Source organism: Ptychodera flava, chromosome 16 (assembly GCF_041260155.1).
Source record: "Ptychodera flava strain L36383 chromosome 16, AS_Pfla_20210202, whole genome shotgun sequence".
NCBI lineage: Eukaryota > Metazoa > Hemichordata > Enteropneusta > Ptychoderidae > Ptychodera > Ptychodera flava.
Window position 1 is genome coordinate 33,675,263 of NC_091943.1, and position 21,403 is coordinate 33,696,665.

General features: G+C 36.6%; 1 long non-coding RNA gene across 4 annotated transcripts in view; it reads right to left on the reverse strand.

Moving 5' to 3' along the window:
* Positions 1 to 1,622: 1,622 nt before the first annotated feature.
* The window catches only part of LOC139114651 (uncharacterized), a 79,625-nt gene continuing 59,844 nt past the window's right edge, over positions 1,623 to 21,403 (reverse strand). For 3 of the 4 annotated variants that reach the window (XR_011547918.1, XR_011547920.1, XR_011547919.1), the window contains exons 3-5: positions 20,596 to 20,727; positions 4,845 to 4,949; positions 4,175 to 4,373 (exon numbers count right to left, since the gene is read on the reverse strand). This is a non-coding gene — a long non-coding RNA (uncharacterized lncRNA). Of the gene's footprint in view, positions 4,374 to 4,844; positions 4,950 to 20,595; positions 20,728 to 21,403 lie in introns of all 4 variants that reach the window. The other variant, XR_011547917.1, reaches the window with a different exon arrangement.

Consider the following 21,403-nt stretch of genomic DNA (forward strand, 5'->3'; position numbering starts at 1 on the left):
AGTATTTACAACACTATGAGATCAACATCTGTATCAAGTTTCATCTAATTTGACGTTGTATCTGTGGATATATCACTCTAATTAGGAAAGTTCATTACATATGCAATTACAAACTAATTAAAATGACACTGATAAATGTCTTTTTCACTGTTAAAGCAATGTGACCTTAACATCTGTACAAAGTTTCATGAAATTTAATGCAGTATTTCTTTACATATCAGCCTAATTATGAAACTTCAATAATTGACATGATACTGCTACATGATGTGAAACAAATTGACGAGCATGTATGAAATATGTCAATGTCCTTGTACCAACTTTGAATGATACTGGTGGAAATATGTCTGAGTTATGGCTCACTACATGAGAAAATCGTAACCGCCGCCACGCAGCGATATTTGATCTTACTGTTTAAAAAATCAACACGTATATGTATGACATAAGTCAATGTCCAGGTAGAAACTTTGAATAAAATTAGTTGAGACTTGCCAAAGTCATGGCTCTCGACATGAAAAAAACCATAACAAAATTGCCACCATGCGGCAATATCGGACCATATCGAGAAACAAATCAAAGTACATATTTATATCGAAGTACATATGTATACTATAAGTCAATGTCCTTGTACCTACTTTGAATAAATTTGCTTGATACATGTCTAGTTTAGTTCAGGACATGGAAAATCGTAAATAAAATGGCCGCCTGGCGGCCATATTGGATCGTATCACAAAACAAATTGATGTGCATATCTATGACATTGGTTAATGTCCTTGTACCAACTTGAATAAAGTCCGTTGAAACATGTCTGAGTTAGGCTTTGTACATGAAAAAATTCTAATAAAATGGCCGTCTGGTGGCCATATTGGATTGTATCGCAAAATAAATCTATGTGCATCTGTAGGTCATAGTGCTATGCCTTTGTGCCAAGTTTGAACAAAATTGGTTCAGCAGTGTCTGAGAAACTGTTGATGACGGACGGACGGACGGATGCACACACGGACAGACGCACACATGGACGGGACCCAATCTATAAGTCCCCGCCGGACTTCATCCACGGGGACTAAAAAAATAGTGTCAGGGACACTGTGCTCACATGTTTTAAATTGGTACATTCGAGAGTGAGATAAACGATCAACCTAGCTTTTGTATCCTGAAAAGTTCTTGCAGACACATCAAAGTGTGGGTACTGATGAACGTTAACTAGCTGATTTGAACTATTCATAAAGATGACATCTGGCCTAGAAGCTTAATATCATTTATCCTTGGCACTGGGCATGGGAGGCACGTCACATTGGAAGGTGTTATCAACTATCAGTGTACATACTTAAGTGGACAAGCGGCCTTGGGACCAATATAGACCCTTTGTGATATATAGGACAATTGAAATGATGACACCCCCCTAGGAACCTCCATACCAAGTTTCAAATGAATTGGACCAGTGGTTTCAAAGAAGAGTTTTAAAACCACAAATTGGAAAGTGCCCAAACATACAATTATGCAAATTTCATCACACTTCAAACAAATAAGACAGAGGTTACCCCTATGAACCTACATACAAAGCTTAAAACCAATTAGAGTGCAGTTTCAGAGGAGATGATTTTTTTTTACCAACAAGGGAAAAATTGCCCCAAAACTACAAATATGCAAATTTCATCACAATATCATCAATTCCGACTTAAGATCACCCGAAGAAACCTTCATACCAAGTTTGAAATAAATTGGAATTATGGTTTCAGTAGGAAGATTTTTTTAACAAAAATGGGAAACATTGCCCAAAAAATACAATTATGCAATTTAATCACAATATTTGAACAAGTCTGACTGATGTAACCCCTAGGGACCTCAATACCAAGTTTCAAATGAGTCACACTTGCGATAACAGAGAAGAATCTTTTTTACCAAAAATGGCATTTTTAAAATCTAATTTGCATATTTTTGAAGAAATCACCAAAACGAAAATATCATCCGGGCGTTTACACATCTTGCATTCACACTCCAAATATCAAGTCTATAGGTACTGCGGTTCTCAAATTATTTGAGTGGACAGACATGACATACATACATACTGATGCCAACTTCAGCCTATACAATAAGCTCACATTGGTAAAGCAAAAGTAAGCTATAAAAACTTCATCAACTCCATGAAAACTAATACATAAAAATGAAGGAACAAGAATTCGATAAGGCTAAATGTAACTCTCAAAACTGTTTTACATGTGAAAAACAACCTATTTGAAAAAAAGTGAAGAGTATGGTACATCATATATTTTTTGTCTATGTTATCAATTGTGAGTTACCACATGAGGGCTCATCACATGCTAAATTCCTGAAAACGTTGGTTTTGCTGTGTTAAAAGACAAAGCGTTTGAACAATTTTGAGAGAAAAAATTGAAGAGTACAGTACTTAAATTAAACATTTAATCAGAATTCAAATTTTTGGAGGTACCTCATTTTGTTCATCACATGGTTAATTCCTAACTCTGTTGGTTTTGCTTTGTGGAAGACGAACTGTTCAGACAGTTTGAAAGATAATAAATGTAGAATATGAAGAAGATGGTATTCACATATTTTGTTTTTCAAACTTAGGATTTTGGAGTTACCTCATGAGGTATATCAGATGGTAAATTCCTAACTCTATTGGTTTTGATGTGTTCAAAGACAAACTGTTTATAATTTTTTGGAAGATAACAAGTGAAGACTATAGTGCCACTGGTAAACATTTTCTTTTCAAAGTTAAAATTTCGAATAACCTCATGAGGTTCAACACGTTGTAAATTACTAACACTGTTGGTTTTGCAGTGTTCAATGACAAATCATTTGACCTTCTGAAATTTGAAAAGATAAGTTGGTTTTGATGTTTTCAACGACAAACTTTTACAACATTTAAAAAAAAACGAGTGAAAAGTATGGTACTTCATGTAAACATTTTAGTTCAGAGTTAAAATTATTGAGTTACCTAATAAGGTTATCACATGGTAAAACCCTAACTCAGTTGTTTTGCTGTGTTCAAAGACAAAGTGGTGGGATTTTGAAATTTTGAAAAATAACAGATGAAGTGTATGGTATCTGCTGTAAACATTTTGTCAAGAATTAATATTATGGCGTTACCTCATGAGGTTAATCACATGGTAAATTATGAACTCTTTTGATGTGTTTAAAGACAAACTGTGGACATTTTTGAAAGCTAACAAATGTAGTATACGAAGAATATGGTACTTCATGTATTTTTACCCGAAAAATAATAATTTTTGAGTTACACCATGAGATAATCACATTATGAATTCCTATCTCCTGTTGGTTTTGATATGTTCAAAGTCAAACTGTTTGGGCATGTTTAAAAGATAGCAAGTGAAAAGTTAACATATTTTTCCAAATAAAAATTATTGAGTTACCTCAAGAGGTTCACCACATGGTAAATCTCAACTCTATTGGTTTTGCTGTGTTTAAAGACAACCTGTTTGGACATTATTGAAAGATAACAAGTGAAGAGTATGGCACTTCACATACTTTTTTTTCAAAGTTACAGTTTTTTCATTACCTCATTACGTTCATCACATATAAAATTTCTAACTTTGTTGGTTTTGCTGTGTTCAAAGAGAAACTGTTGGGAATGTTTGGAAGATAACAAGTTGAAGACTAATAGTGATTCATGTTGACATTTTTTCAAAGTTAAAATTTTGGAGTTGCTTTAAGATATTCATCACATGGTAAATTCCTAACACTATTTGTCTTGATGTGTTCAAAGACAACCTGTTTGCATATTTTTGAAAGAAAAGAAGTGAAGAATACGGTATTTCATATCTTTTTTTCAAAGTTACACTTTTGGAGTTACCTTATGAGAGTCATTGCTTGTCAAATTCCAAATTTTGTTGGGTTCTTGATATGGCCAAAAAGAACCTTCATGAGGAAACTCTAAAAAGTCTAATTTCGAAAAGAAAAATATATATGGTACCATATCTTCACTTTTTATATCAGAAAAATGTCAAGTTTGTCTTCGAACACACCGAAAGCAACAGAATTTACCATGTGGTTAACCTCATGGGGTAACTCCACAATATTAACTCTGAAAAACATTTACATACAGAAACTCAGTGTCAAGGTAATCTAACAATCTGAAAGCAAAACAGCTATCATTATACGTCTTCTACAATTTTTTCTTTGCTTTCCTATATGCTATTGCTCTGCTTTTTACATGCCATTGCAGCAATTTCAAATTTCTGTTGCTGAGAACTTTCTCATTTGCTAAGCATAATGTTCAGCTTCGGCCTTTGTGACTGTTTAATTATCTCTGATGTGAGACATGAAATAGCTGTCAATGGCGGCTCCTTCTGCTTCAGTTCACGGTACTTACTGGCCAACAGGCTTTTTTCGAACTATAGTGAGGAAATATAGAGAAAATGGTTCATAAAATTAGGCCTCAACAAAATTCAAATATCTGTATTTCTCTGAAGAATGGGACCCTTCCTCACTAAAATGTTGTAGGGGTCCTAGTGCGAAATCGGGAGTCTGTAAAGCAAAATTTGGGGTTAACGCAATCCCTACATAAATACAAACAAACCCCACAAGGCAGCTCAATATGTTGCACACCAGTATCTGTTTGTCTTTAGCTGATTTAACGGTTGTGGGGTCACAGGTTCATGTGGAAAGCTATTTTCCCCCTAGGTATTACACAAGGAAGACAATCAAATAATATTAAACTCTATGCTATGCACATGATGTTCTGTTGATCTACTGTTACATGCTCAAGGAACAGATTTGTGATGTCACCTTCATGGCAAGTCATCCAATAGATGTTTACTGGTTACAGGTACATATATGTCAGTATATCATTGACTATCACTGACCTTCAGAAGTTTCATCATGTTCACATTGCTTCTTGTTCTTTTCTGCAGAGGACTCCATATGACTCCCTGGGTGGATAGTGTTCCTTTGCATATTCTCACTCGCAACTAATAATCATAGGAAAGAGCACCATCATGTAAGACCATGCAACACATAATACTGAACTTGCTTTTTGCAGATAATTTGCACTAGCGAGCGGCTCTCTCTGTGGCCTCTCTGCTAGGTGACTGATGCCGTATGTTGTGGGTTCGGACCCGATTGAAAACTAGCCGTATACAAAGGATATTCAAGATGAAATCTTAATTTCTTATTGCCATCTTTCCGACAGTAATCATAAATATCTGAGAGTGATAAATCATACTGTCACAAATTAATTTCCAATTATATGACTGCCACAGATTCTGTATATCCCTGTATTTTATGGAAGTATTTAGCTGTCAATTGATATGTCAATCAATCAATCAATCTATCAATCAACCAATCAATCAATCAAAGCAATTTATAAGTGCTAGAATCAATTACACTGTTATTTTTGAAGGCACTGAAGTTAAAATACGTGAATTCTGTTACCATTGGAAGCAGATGGCGCCTAGTCCTCACAAAGTAGAGCACAGGGCAGCACTTATTTTTCTTATCAAGTTAACAGGCAGGCCACTACCTATAATTGCTTGGTATTTGCAGTTTTTGTGGGTGTGTGTGGCAATGCCATTTTCTTGTTCTCCTCCATAGTGAATTCCAACATACCCAATTTTTTACAAGTCAACATATGTTGTGTCAATGTATTAGTTTCGTTGTTCTCATTTACAAATGCCATCAAATCTGGAATGATGATTTTTCAGACCTGATCTGTGTCAAGAAGATTAAAGCCCAGTAACTCTTGAAAAACTTTCAAGGTGTATTGTCTCAGTTTGTGTGTATTATAACAGTGGCCTCTTGTTGTATTCTGCAAACAATTGCTTGATGTAATTTATCAACACACCCATTCTGTAGTAATCACCATTGTTATTGTTGAAGTCATTGTCAATGACATAGTCCCCATTCAGAATTGTGACATCAGTCTTCATAGAGCATTCAAATGAAGTCTGTATAAGGTGTAGCAATGTACTGTGAATCCAGTGATTGTTTTCATGTCGAGGCATCAATAAATAAGTGTGATTGGATTGTATCATAAAAATGTATGACACAGGTTAATATCCTTGTACCAATTTTGAAAGAAATCAGTTGAGACGTATTGAGTTATGGCTAAAGGCATAAACAAATCATAACAAATGGCCAGCTGGCAGCTATTAATTGCATCATATGACAACAAAATTGACAGGTACATGTATTACAAAGGTTAATGTCCTTGTACCAAATTTGGAAGAAATCAGTTGAGGCATGTCTGAGTTATGGCTTAACCCTTTTCCTGCCAGACAGTATTAAGACTAAATATTACTTCCCCATCAGCCAAGTCAGTAAAAAGCGGTATTGAGCCAAAAACATGAAGTATTTTCACACACTTGGCTTGGTCTGTTATAGCATCTTTAGTAAAAAAAATCAAGTTTATAGTATTGATGTTTTCAACAGCTTTCAAATGTACAGTATTATGTTAAAAATACACCATATGTGTGTTTCATTAATTTTAACCATCTTGACCTGATGGTGAAATATGGACTTGGCAGGAAAAGGGTTCTGACATGAAAAAATCGTAACAAAATGGCTGCCTGGTGACTCTATTAGGTCGTATCACAATAAATATCAACATGAACATGTATAACATAGGTCTACCGGTATGTCGTTGTACCAACTTCAAAGAAATCAGTTGAGACATGTTTGGGTTACGCTGTGGGTTACGGCTGGAAACATGAAAAAATCGTAACAAAATGGCTGCCTGGAGGGCATATTGGATTGTATTTTAACCAAAAATAGAGATGCATATGTATGACATAGGTCCATGTCCCTGTACCAATTTTGAAAGATATCAGTTGAGACACACTGGGTTATGGCTCAAGACATGAAAAAATTGTAATGAAATGGCCACTGGGCGGTCATATTGGATTGTATCAGAAGAAAAATCTACAAGCATATGTACGACATAGGTTAATGTCCTTGCACCAAATTTGAAAGAAATCAGTTGACACATGTCTTGGTTACGGCTCAAGACATGAAAAACTTGTAAAAAAATGGCTGCTAGGTGGCCATCTTGGGTCATATTGTGAAACTATTAAATCAACGTACATCTGTATGGAGTCTGGTGCTATACTTGTGCAAAGTTTGAAAGAAATTGACCAAGCCTTGTCTGAGATATCTGCGTGAACAGGGGAAGGCATGCATGTGTGCGGACTTACAGACGGAACTCAATCTATAAGTCCCTGGAGTTCGTTTGTGGGGACTAATTAATGAGGTATATGATAGTGTGCCATTAGGTGCCTTAACCTGCCATACCGGTATATGAACCATTTAGTCCTTTTAGTTATTTAATTATTCACATTTATGTGATATTAAGGCTAATGACCTTTGACCCCAGCATAATTGATGAGGTGTATGACAGTTCATCATAAGGTGCTATAACCTACCAAATATGAACCATCTAGCCCTTTAAATTACCTAGTAATTCACATTTATGTGATATTTACGGTCAATGACCTTCGACCCCAGTTGACATATTGGCGAAACGGTTTGATCCATTACGCTTCCGCACTCTCGAAGTTGGGTCCTTCATTTCATGCATAATAAGGGATTTCCTTCAAATGAAGGGTGCCCTCTCTTTAGTTTCGATGACCGTTACACCATTTTTCACGGCTAGAAAAAATCGGCGAAAAACACTGCAAAAGGTTAGTATTTATGGAAATTTTCCATATCCTTGCCATTTATATTGCCTCCAGTCGTGACCTATGTAAATTTTTTCAACAATCAGGGCAAATCTTTTATAGAAATCACCAGATACGATTTTTGTAGACATGTTGACCTCGCCTTATACAGCACTACGTCGCTTGCGTTGGCAAGACATTTAATTCAATTTGCAACCAGGTTTGGTTGGAGGATTTGAATCTCATGACTATGATTTTCTGCAAAGTTTTGGTGTTCAAAACAGACAAATATGAACTTAACACGCCTTTGAAATGAGGTCTGTTCGGTGTCAAATACCGTTAAATCCAATAAATATGGTGGCCATGCACACGCAAACAGCTTGAGACGCGTTGGTATCACATATCATTGCGTATTTTCAGTATCCCAGTTGTTGTAATCTTTTATTTTTTGAGCGAAATTTGTGATCAAGAATATATATAATGATGGTTTTGTTTGTTTAAGTATGATCCAGTTTCCGAAATACAAGTGTCTTTACATTTTGTTGCAGATATACTGTGGCTGCTAACCTACCACAGCCCGTTCTGGCAATGGCACATGGCTTACAATATTCACCGGTATTTTGTACCTGTATCTATGTTTACTAACAGTTTGAGTTTATGGTAAAGTTTGGCCACAAGAAATTCACGTACTTTGAAATCATTTGTCATAGTTTTGACAAATAAGAAAGCAGTGCAAGTAAGGATGTTTTTTGAGAAGTTGCATAAACTACGGTATGCCATATGCCACAGAGCATGGAAGGTTGCCCCTGACAGAAGTAAAACTTGCGGCAGCAAGTCTTACTTAATGGAGGGCAACTTAATAATATTACAGGCCAATCGCAAAAGTGGCATATTAAATTTTTTGCCAATTTGTGACTCAAATACTGCAATATGCAACAGCACAAAGGTTGAACCATGTGAATATTTCTTTGTCCCTGAAAAAACATCTAAACAGTGTACACAGAGCCTGGGTCAAGATTTCAAAAGCTGTTTCACATTGTCAGAAACTCCATAGTCAAGGGGTTTTAAGTTTCCAACAGGATGCTCAGTGCACAAAAAACACATTCATTGTCAAAGAAATGATACTGTTGAAAAAAGATTGATGCAGTTATGTCATGGAAAGTAAAAGTAACATTGGCCTGCTCTCTGATATTGAAATACGGTTGTCCAGAATTGGCCAGTATGTGCTAAAAAGATGCCACAAATTTGAAAAGCACCATGTAACTGTTGTGCTAGAAGGCAACGAATTTATTCTTCCTTTAAAATCATCGCTTTCATGTGATATTCAGAAAGAGGTGGCCCACAGTCTCGGTTTACAGGAGACTACCATAGTTTTAAGTTATTCTCAGAAGACCAGCCATTGTATTGCTGTTTCAAGTCACACACATTGCACAAGAAAGTGTTTTTGATCAATATCTCTGGACTTGGAGGTGTGAGGTCACATAAAGCAAAAGCTCATCCAGATAAGAATAAGTGTGGTCCATGTGGTAAATGTGGGATAAAAAAACAAACAGATGGTACCATGTTGTGGGAAAACCAGAGGAATATGTCCGAGCTGGTTAAATCTAGGGGCATGAATGAACAGTATTGTTTCTGCAATGCGTGTCGCCTAGCTTTATATAGATAAAGAATTTTCTGGAAGAGATGGAGGGGATGATGAGAAAGCACCAATAATTGATGTCACAGAGGCCAATTGTTTATCTGTACTTTAACTGGCCCAGGTTTACACTCCACTGATGTTGATGACAAAAACCTCTTTCTCACACAGTTTAATCTCTACTCCAGTGATATCGATACTTCTGTTCCTGACATAGTGTGTCTTTGTCCAGAACACTACAATAAATGGATGGAAAAAAACTGAAAATACTGCAGCATGCCAGATTGTAGAAAGCGCATTACATCGAATGTGCGGTTTCCGTCAAATGTTGACTTAATCAATGGCTTCACCCATGATCATGGTGACTACATGAATTTTAGTTTTGATGGAAAAAGTCAACTGTGTGGAAAATGTTACATGCAACTTTACCACATTGTTGAAAAAATGAAAAAAACATCAAGTGCAATCTCTCGAGACTTATAATGACCTTTAGCAAGTCATTGAAGACATTGCCTCCAGTATCAAAAATACAACTGATATCACTGATATAGCCCTGAACAAAATGTCACTTTTTATTGGGCCAAAATTATTAAAAAAGAGTCTGTCCTTCTTCAAGAGGCTAGAGATCTCTATTGTGAGATTGTAAGATAAATGTATGGATCAAAGGTGATCATGAACAAGATTTGCAGTATTATACTAGTAAATCAAATACATTCTTCAGAATGGAATAGGCAAAAATATTTGATGGCCATATTCAATTTACATCTCTACGTACTGGGTATAGGGTAAATGCAAAATATGGCACTCTAATTCGCGTCTGGGAGCAAATGTAACTGACATGCTCCATATGCATTGCACTACTTTCACACAAAAAATTGGTTGACAAACATGAGGACACATGCAAGTAAATAGAGCAAAATCTTATAAAGACAACAAGAGATCAGTCTCCAAGCTTTACAAACATGTTACTGGCTGTAGCTGATGACATTAATAGCAGAGTATACAAACAGGCTGACAGTTTCTCTGAAAAGTATGAAACTGCTGATTTATCACAGCTTCAAATCAATGATGCTGTTACCAGCACAAATCCAGTTTTGTAAATTTCTTATTTTAGATTACAATGAACAAAAGTGAAAGATCTGATCTACATAGGAAATCATTCAGCTTGGGTGAACACTATCTTTGGTTTTACAGTCCAACATCATTAAACAAACATAAGCGTATGCTACAGGTGTTCTATAATTTGTGTCACCTTTCATATATTGCAACAGAATGTGTATATCCATTGCACTTCATACTGGCAGACTATATTGACTCATATAGTGGCTCAACTACACTAAGGGAGCCGTCATTATTTACAGTCTGGGGGATCGGAGGAATTGCTTTAGAAACTCCAAAATTTCGAGTAACCCCCTGCCAACCATGACATGTATGTTTGAGTAACCCCCCTCTCTGCTACAGAAATTTTGAGTGACCCCCTCAAAAAAAAATAATAAAAAGAATGGAAAGTTAAATATCTATACTGTAAAATGGATTGCTGCTGTGACAGGCCTTGTACAGACCCTGATTAAACCCTGTGATACAGGTCTGTGTTGGAAAGAGGTTCCTTGGCTGTGACAGGGGCTGATGTATATGTCTGTATCCAGTGCTCTGATGACATGCAATGTTCTCTATAAGATTTTTTAAAAGAGGGCGAAGGTTGTGATGCCAAAGTGCCACAAGCGACAGCAAAATTGGTCGCGGGGGAGGTCAGGGGGTGTCCCCCTCCTGCCGCAGGAGCTTTTGAAAAAAAAGAGATTAAAATGGTGTTATTTGGTGGCACTTGGGGATTACTTTTCCAGGTTTTTTTTTTATAAATTAAAATCTCAAAGGAACAGAAATCTAACACAGTATTCAAAAACCTATATTCCAGTTCCCTGATTTCAATTATATTTTTTTGAAAACAAAAAAGTAGCAACAGACATACATTGATTCAAATTCAATATTTATTATTATTTTCCTGCAATAAAAGATGGGTTTTTTGTCAAGGCATTCCACTGTTTTAAACTTTATATAGAATCAGAATTGGCTTGCTTTACACATTTTCCCCTATCGGTAACCATGCAATGTAGAATATAGAAAGCAGACGTTTCTCATGATGATCAGGCAAGTATATCAATCTTTAATCAGGAAATACTGGAAAATGTACTAAATACTAGCCTCTAACATAAGGCTTGCCACGTCGAATAACTGATCATTCTCGTCTGAAGATCACAATAATGTGAAACACATAGTGTAATGACATTTTAGTTTCTACTTGAAACCTGTGTGACCCGATTGTGTATATATATATATATATATATATTATATATATATATATATATATATATTATATATATATATATATATATATATATATATATAATATATATATATATATATATATGACCAAAATTTGGTCAAAAATGAGTGACTTTGTCCCTTTAATGGCCAATATGAAAATGGCTAAATTCCATGTTTACTGTTTTGTTATTGTTGCCTGTCAGTCACTGTTATTTTAAACAATGGTGTGCACAAGATGTTGGTTTTGTTGTTACTTTGCAGTTCTGAGTTACATAAATTCATAAGATTTCAGAATTTTTTAGTATTATAGCTGCTGTATTTTAGCATGATATGCTCAATATTGATTCAGTTTGTCAGTCTAGCCTGATGACACTTGAGCAGTGGTGTCATTATTTGTGTCCAGTGAAGTCTTAAATTGTTTATTTTTGTGGTTTGTTCCACAGTTACAAGTGTGCTGACAACATGGAAAATTGAGAATTTCATCAAACTTGTGCAGTAAATCAAACAATGAATTAATTTAATCATAGAGTTTATCCTATGGTGTTCCCCAGAACAATCCGCCCCTACCAAAATGGAAATAAGAATACCAGTACTCATTTATCTGGTGATTGGTTTACTAAGTTTAAACAGTGTAAGAGTTAAACAGTATATTAAACCATTATCATAACAATCAAAATGCATATTGTGTAGGCAGAGAAATCAGGGTTTCCCTTTTATTAAAAGTACTTATCTATAGCATAGAATTATCCAGATTTTTGTCTACAAGATTAGTTTTACCCATGCTGGTCAAATGTGACTGACACATCATTGAAAGTATTCTTAGGTAAGGCTGACATCCATATCTAGACTTGTTCTTGTCACAAGCAGAAGCAAATAAAAAAATTTGCTGACATCCCTTGCTGGTGTCCATCTATATTGCCCTGTGTTGTAAATTCCCAACTAAATTTTTGAACGTTGAAGATCCGATCAATTTGTAATATTATATTTTTTGAAACTTTACCAAGTCCTAAAGATTTGGAAAGAGCACGTAGAGATGGTAAAGCAAAAAAATGTACAGCATATATGAATCAATTGACCTGCAAACAGTACTTCCAAAAGAAAGTTGGATGTTTTTTTTGGTGACGAAAAACTAAGCAGTTATTGGTGAATTTTCTGTGTGGAGAAATTCCAGACTTTCTGAAGCCCTACCTTGGAGTTGACAAGGAGTTTGTCATTGCAGGGGGTTTTGATGGGCAAAAGAAAGACAAAGCAATAATTGTGAGTGGAAATTACCCTTCTCATGAATACCCTGCATATTTTTCAAATCATGAAGAAACTGATACACGTATATGGCGCCATGTCCCTGTTTAAGTAAAAAAGAACATACTCATATACTCGCCAGATACAGATGTTTACCACATCGGATTACCTCTGATGGCATCTGAGCTATCAGACAGAAACATCTTTATACAGCTCAGTGCACGTGCAGGTGATCAGTCACATGTACATAAATAAATTAATTAAAGCCTTAGCAAATGATCCAGATCTTGCTTAAATTGATCAAGACATAAGAGCAAAATGTCTCCAAACTCTCTATATCACATCCGGTTGTGACTTTTTTGTCATTTTTGTTAGCTGTGGAAAAGCAGCATTTCAGAAAGAATTTTTCCAATATTCAGAATTTGTTTCTGGTGCAATTGCCTCCGCGACCTCAGGCACTCTTGCAGACACAGAGTGTGGCACCTGGGAGAAAGACCTAGCTGTCTCTCTTTCTTTTAATTGGAACTATTTACTACCAGAAACATCACAGTGAGTTTGAATCACAACATGACAGCCCATATGACCAGTTTAAAGCCATGAAACGAGATGAAACATTTGACACTGAATTGGAATTACATATTCAGTGGCTTGAAAAAATCAGAAATACCATCCAAGTTAGAATTCAGAGGGAGGAGGATCTAATTCCAAACCCAACAGCTTTAAAATACCATTGGCTCAGAACTTGTTTCATCTCTGATTCATGGTCACAGTCAGAAAGGGGCCAGATTGTCTTATGTGGATATGACAACTCTGGCTATGTTGTCAATGGTAACAAGTTATCACCCATATGGGATTCACCAGAAAATTTGTCCCAAGTACAGGAAAGGATGGCATTCTATACCAAGGGTGTAATGTTAAAATCTGGGTGCAAAAATAATTTTGCAAATGTACAAAGTCAAATAATGCCTGTGGCCCAGGGTGCAATTGTTTAAATTGTGCCAATACTGGAGATCAGAGTGACAGCTTAATTGATGACATTGTTTTTGACAAAATCAACAAAGGGCAAACCACAGAAGCATTGGAGATCAAAGAAATTGATGAGATCAATATCAAATATGATCTTGCTGAAGAAAACATGATTGAAGTAGTAGAATACACAGATGAAGATGACAAAGAAGAAGATGGAGACAGTTCCGATGACTGATGTATATCCTGATCAATTTTCTGTCATTCACAAACTGTTGTCTGTACAATTACTACCACGGATGTACATCCATGTTACTACCAACACCAAGGTGGCTGATCATTAAAACAAATGATACACATGTGTATATACATCCGCATTTGCCCCTTCTCAGTGCTGCACGCCAGCATTAAACACTGCGTCGTTTTCGTTGGCAAGGTCAGAAAGCATTCAAACTTCCAATCAGAATGCAGATATACACTATGAATATGTATACAAACTATGAACTCTGCACAAGACGATTTTACTTGGGGATAAAACCAAATTTACATACCCGAGTATGTAGCCGAGTTCAGCTGAGGCAGCAGCGAGAGACCGTATGCAAAATTCACAAGATAGTTGGATGGTTAGGTGGGGAGCCTCTTTCACAGTTTTACATAAAAATGAGACTCAGTAACGTTTGGTCGCTTTACTTTTGATCAAAAACCTACCAAACCCATCAGACAAGGCCCTACTCTTACGCAGAAAACCAAAGCTCTCAAGCCTCGACTTTCTCTTTCTTCTCTTTCGCGTTCGAGAGAAACAAATGTCGGCTTTATTCAGCAATGGTCGGCTATTCGTGGGCGTAAATTGCTAGACTACATATAGCCACATCGGCACTTCTGAAATGTTATCTCCGGCTTGCAAGACAACAAAAATATCAAAATATTATCATCAAAACCAGATTTCGGGGCTAGAGAGCGAAACATCGCTGAAAAGTAGCTGGCCAAAATACGGAAGTAGCCGGTCAATTTGGCCGGCATCTGGCTAAAAATGAACACGCTGCAAACAGAGGGGCTTGTTGCGATGGACAAGTAGCCTTTGGCTCTTTGACCAGAAAAATAAGTGAGTGTTCATTGATAATTCAAAGACTGGATCCGTTGACACCAAAGTTTGCTAGTGACTTTCATTGCATTGCATGCACCTTTCCGCAATGCCACTCATTGAGTCTGAACTGAAATTGAAAGAGTACGTTTTAGTAAAAGTCCTGTTTTGTTGTGCTGATTTTCGCTACCGTACTTTATCTTTTATAAGGTTATAAACATTCATATAAAGCGAAAATCTTCAGTTGTCTACTTTCGATCGTACAGAGATATTGTGCGACAGGAAAACTTTAGTTCAAAGGGCAATGATCTTTGTGAATGTACCCTCAACCAGCTAAAATAGCTTTCTATTTGCAAAATCAGCGTACATTAATTAACAGCATTTTATTGAAAGGGATTCTATAGTACCATTGTTTTTGTAAACTCTTAATGCAATTTTATGAACTAAATGATGACCTCAAAGTAACAGCAAGTGCTAGACGGCACTTTTAACGCTGGTCGGAAATCCTGAATGCCGGACAGGGGAGCCATCATCAAGTCAGGCGCCGACTGGCATTGGCCATGCTAAAAGTAGTTCCGGCAGTGCTAATGTTCTGTTTACTCTAAAAGGTAATCTGTTCGCATATGTTGACATAGAGATTAATCCTCTGATAACCAACTCCGGTTAGTCTGGTACTTCTAAGTTAATGGAGCGTTCCCCTAATGCTTGGATTGTACCTGCGGATGACCAAACCTCATTAACATATTATTTGCATAGTTTAGAAATATGCAAATTTCGGACCCAGATTCGAGAGTGTCTGCATGTGCACCAAAAATTAGTGCACTAGCCTTATTGGTTAGCCTAGAATTAGGTATGTACATAATCTATGAGGTATATGTTAATTTGCAATAGGTGCTTTAACCTTTGAAATATTAACCATCTAGCCCTTTAAAGGTATACAATCACCTGTAATCTAAATATCCCCATGTATGGTCAAAGGGGCATTCCTTGGTATTCAAAATGCCCATGTGAGGGCGCTGTTTTTAAAAAGTGGCCACCCGCTTAAACTCTGTGGTTGGTTAGATTTTCTCTTTGCATAGTAACTATGGCACAATTGGAACAGGTGACAGTATATCTTTAAGTTACCTAGTAATTCGCATTTTTGTGATATTTAGGGTCATTGACCTTTGACCCCAGTTGACATGTCGGCGAAATGGTTTGATCCCATGCTTCGCACTGTGTACCAAAAATAAGCACTGTAGCCTTATTGGTTAGCCTAGAATTAGATACCATATGCATAATAATTAAAGGGACATTATTTGTATCTTTTGACTTTTTTTCATTTTTTCGATGACTGAAATCCCCGGTCAAATCAATGGAAGACCTAAATTGTGACTATGGATGGCTTCAAGGATATGTGAAACCACATTCTTGCTCTTTACGGCAAGGTTCGATGTTGGTAAGGGCGTCAGCGCGATTTGAATCAACCGCCATGATTGAACCCTGCACATAACCAATATTACTACGCATACGTCAACCATCAAAGTACAGCTGGAACATAAAAGGCCTATGACCTACATACTAACTTCAGCACAATGGATATCGAGGAGCACACGGCGCATAAACAAATGCACGTATCACAAACTACTGTCAAATAGTGAAACTAAGCAGGGCATTTGCTTTTAAGTTTCAATTTAGTATCGATGACACGGACTGTGAAACAAATGAAACCATAGACGCAATTGGGTCAATGGTAAAACTAAAACGATCGATGTCAGATTGCTGTGGTAATAGTGAAACAGGTACAGAGTAATGCATTTCCTGTGCATTTGATCGTTAGCAAAACTTCGTCAATTTTTAAGGGTTTTAGGACATTTTCTTGCCAATACGTTGGTTCGTTTTACAAACACGACATGATCACTTGTTGAACCTGGAAACATCGCACTCAGACTGAACACTGCACGGTGTGTAGCATCAGTGACATTGTGACACAGCGCCGGGCGAGTACTACAGTCATTGATACTGCTCGCGATTGGAGTCATCTCTCGACACACAAGATCTGTTTGAAAGTTGTTATTCTCTGTGCATCGTGTAATTAATTGTATCAGTTGAATCGCATTTCGACCAAAGTGAGTACATCACAGTTACAGTTGCCTAGACCCGTTCGCTTACGGCCTCTGTGCCTCCGACCCACTCCCAAAAGTGGACTTTACGTAAGAAGCGCAGCTGAGCACATCATGTACCTACACGAGTAAAGCCCTGCGTACGGCCTCCACGCCCTATAACGCTGGGAACACACAGACCTGTACGCAGGGCTAATCGTGTACCAAGGCGAGGTGGGTATGCTTGAAAACAAAACTCAATGCAAGTTTTGGATTAAAATGGGTTGTTTTTGGTGGAGAAAACTGCACGCCGCAACCGAGGTGCTGCCAGCGGTTTGGCACAGCCCTGCCACGCAGAGTTAGCTTTCACCCAACAATGTACCGGTACATAATGTAAGTGTCAGTCGCCAAAGTACCGGTACATTGCTCAATTTCGCGATCACCTCGACAATAACCTGACTGTCTACTGAAGTTAAATATCCCGTCATTTTACTCTGTTTTCACATTTCTATGCACAAAGGCTTTGGGCAAGTCTACATATGCATATGGAGGAACAAACGAGATGAAAAAGATCTGCAATTTATTATAGGCCTTGTCGTTGTCAGCTGGTACTGGTAGGCATTTGAAATGCCCATTCTAAAATGTGCTCTGTAGCAGTAAAGAATGGTGTATCTAAGAGCAGGATTGGCCGTCAAGATCTCCATCAAAAACTGACCGTCAAAATGTAACTGAGCAAACTGGATTAGTAATAGGGAATCCCGAAACTGCAATACTGCACTTTTGACTCTCACTTTGTGTGGTTTATTTTTTTACACGCGGATGCTTACAGCGGCCAAGATAGCAGTTTGCAGTGTGGTTACTGATCGCAGGTAAACCTGCCAACTCTGAGGTTAACAGTAACCTCCATAAACCTCAGACCCAAGGTTTTTCTATAAGGTGTACGCAAATGGGATTGAAGTTGTCTATGGTCGGCTACTGCTTGTTTGCAACAATATGAGGTCAAAGATACAAATAATGTCCCTTTAATAAGGTATGTGACAGTTAACCATTAGGTGCTGTAACCTACCAAATATGAACTATCTGGCCCTTTAAGTTATCTGCTCATTCAAATTTGTGTGATATTTAAGGCCAATGACCTTTGACCTCAGTTGACATGGTGGCGAAATGTTTTGACACCATGCTTCGCTATGTGTACAAAAAATTAGCACTCTAGCCTTATTTGCTCTAAAAATTGAGGTAATAAAACTGTGTCACTGCATCATTTTTCCAATATGAATACGATGAGAAAGTAAATTTTTATTTTTTGTGGCCCTTATACAAGGAAGTCTACAGAGAACTGTCTTATACATAGAAGTCTATGGAGAACTACCTTTTACATAGGAGTCTATGGAGAACTGCCTGATAAATGGAAGTCTATGGAGAGTGAAACTAAAGAGTCCTCTAACACGGCCAAATTTAATTCCATTGTGAAACAAATTAATTGACGTGCATCTGTATGGGGTAGGGTAATATCCTTGTGCAAAGTTTGAAAGAAATTGACCAAGGCATGTCTGAGATATCTGCGTGAACGGACGGACGCATGGACATTACAAGATCTAAAATGAATTAAAGTCTAGACTAAAATTCATTTGTCAATAATAATAGTGGCCATTACTCATGTACAGGCTTTCTTAAGAAACTTATGATTGAAGCTTTTGTAAGGTATCAATAGTAGAACAGAAAATGGAGTTGAAACATGTAAGAAAAATACTGAGAAAATAGCAAAACGTTGGCATTGCTTGGGCTTGAAGACTAATATGCCTTCAAGTCTGCTTCAGGGAGCAGAACAAGAAACTGGTTTATGCTACGTAGAGAAAAAAAATATACCGCCAAGGGCATGCAGTGTGATGCTCTCATCAACAAAAAGGTATTATATGAAAGGTATTAACTGTTCAAAATCCCAATAATCCTCACTAGAAACCAAGTCAAAAGTGCTACAATGTTAGCAGAGATTAGGTAGCTTTTGAATTTTAAATTGTTACAGTTGAATCTGAACACCAAACTACCCTGAAACTTGGCTGAGCACTTAGCAATATGCAGCAGAGTTGCCTAAACCAAAGTCTGTTTTACTGCTTCAGAGTTTTAGACAACTCAGCAGGTAGCCCTACTGAGTCAACTGATAAGCGGCTGTTGCTATAAACCATTTACCACTTACACAGTCCAAACACAGTTGAGCATTGAATGATGTACCGTATTCTCAAAGTAACCACAAATTATATTGTTTTACTCACAGTATTTACTTCCCCCTTCAAAAATTCTTCCATTTACATTTGTAATATTGCCAGTCAAAAATGGTTTGACCAACATAAACAGATCAGTTTACTCAGTGGGGCTGCCTACTGAGTTGTATCAGACTTCCCACACCCACACACTAGACTTTGTTTTGGTAATGTCTTGGTATAAAGCTGAATGCTCTGCCAAGTTGCTAAGTAATTACTAACTTTGGTGTTCAGATAACAAGGGCAAATGCTGCAAGCCGCGAGTTCAGATAGAACACAATCTTTCAACTTGCTGGTGAAATTTTTTGCATCGAAAGCTGAAGCTTTAGAGTAATTTTAAAGTGTATTTTTAAAAAATAGCGTCATGGACACTGTTCCCACATTTGTTTTGAACATTTGTTCACGAGTGTTATGAATTAGAAATGTAAGATGAGAATAGCAAACAAGATCTTGAATGGAAATTCATGAAAATTATGTACATTTGCCATTATGTTATTGTGTAACTTTATAATTTATATAAATTTCACTACAATTTTGACAAATCCTACTGAGATCACCCCTATGGTCCACATTACCAAGTTTTAAATGAATTGGACTTGCACTTTCAGAGAAAAAGACTTTTTACCAAAATCCAGAAAAAACCATTTCACCATAATTTCAGGCAATCTGACTGATATCACACCTAGGAACCTCTATACCTAGTTTCAAATGAATTGGACTTGTGGTTTCAGAGAAAACAATTTTTTGACCAAAAGTGGCAAAAAATTGCCTCAAAAACACAATTATGTAAATTTCACAACAATTTTGACAAATCAGACTGAGATCACCCCTATGAACTGTGATAACACATTTCAAATGAATTGGAATTTGGACTTGCTGTTTCAGAGAAAAAAGTTTTTTTTACCAAAAACAAGGAAAATTGAGCAAAAATTACAATTATCCAAATTTCAACAACATTTCCTCTTGTCTGACTGACATTATCTTTAGATACCTCCATAGCAAGTTTTAAATGAATGGGACTTTTGGCTTGGGGCCTGAGATGAGCAACTGATAAACAGTGTGACCATACAGTACTGAACATCACACCAGGCCTACATATACACATTTAATTAACTCTACATGGTGTTTTTATACACATAACTGTTAGTTGTTTAATTACATGATGAAACTCCAGTGAGATAGAAATATTATTTATGTGTCGCTGTAGTTGTCACTACTATTTATACACAACAATGACATAAAATTATACCTTTTAACAAACATGTGTTATTCCAAAAAATTTTGATCTAACAAAATCATGCGAGTTTTTGAAAGATATCACTTTACCTTCATTTCATTGTACTCATTAATTAACAGAATCAAATTAAACATTTATACATACCTTAATTCTGAACGGAGTATTGGGATGACAAATTGTAATAACCGGATGATAACTACACTGGATTCAGACAAGGAGACATCATCCAATACAGTATCTACACTGTCAACCTGCACAGGAAAGGTTGCGAATAGCCTTCCCGAGTAAAAAGCAAAATCAGTGAGAATGTACTGGCCTAAGTGGGTAGCTGTAAATTTCACAACAATTTTGACAAATCAGACTGAGATCACCCCTATGATCTGTGATAACACATTTCAAATGAATTGGAATTTGGACTTGCGGTTTCAGAGAAAAAAGGCTTTTTTACCAAAAAACAGGGAAAATTGAGCAAAAATTACAATTATCCAAATTTCAACAACATTTCCTCTTATCTGACTGACATTATCTTTAGATACCTCCATAGCAAGTTTTAAATGAATGGGACTTTTGGCTTGGGGCCTGAAATGAGCAACTGATAAACAGTGTAACTTGCCAATTTATGCATGAACAAATGGCTCTGACTTTTTGCCTGATGAATGGAACAATACCTATCTCAAAAATCAAGTCTCACTTAACCGATAATGTTGATAAAACAAAATAAATCACTGCATGAGTAAAGCAAATACTGTACTACAATCACTCCAACTATCCTGTACTTTGAATGTACAGTCATGGTCTCTTATCTACACTTATTGACATAACTATAGATCTATATGCACACTACAATCACTCCACTATCCCATATTTTGAATGTGCAGTTATGGTCTCTCATCTACACTTATTGAAATAACTATCTACATGCACACTACAATCTATTCAAATATCTAATATT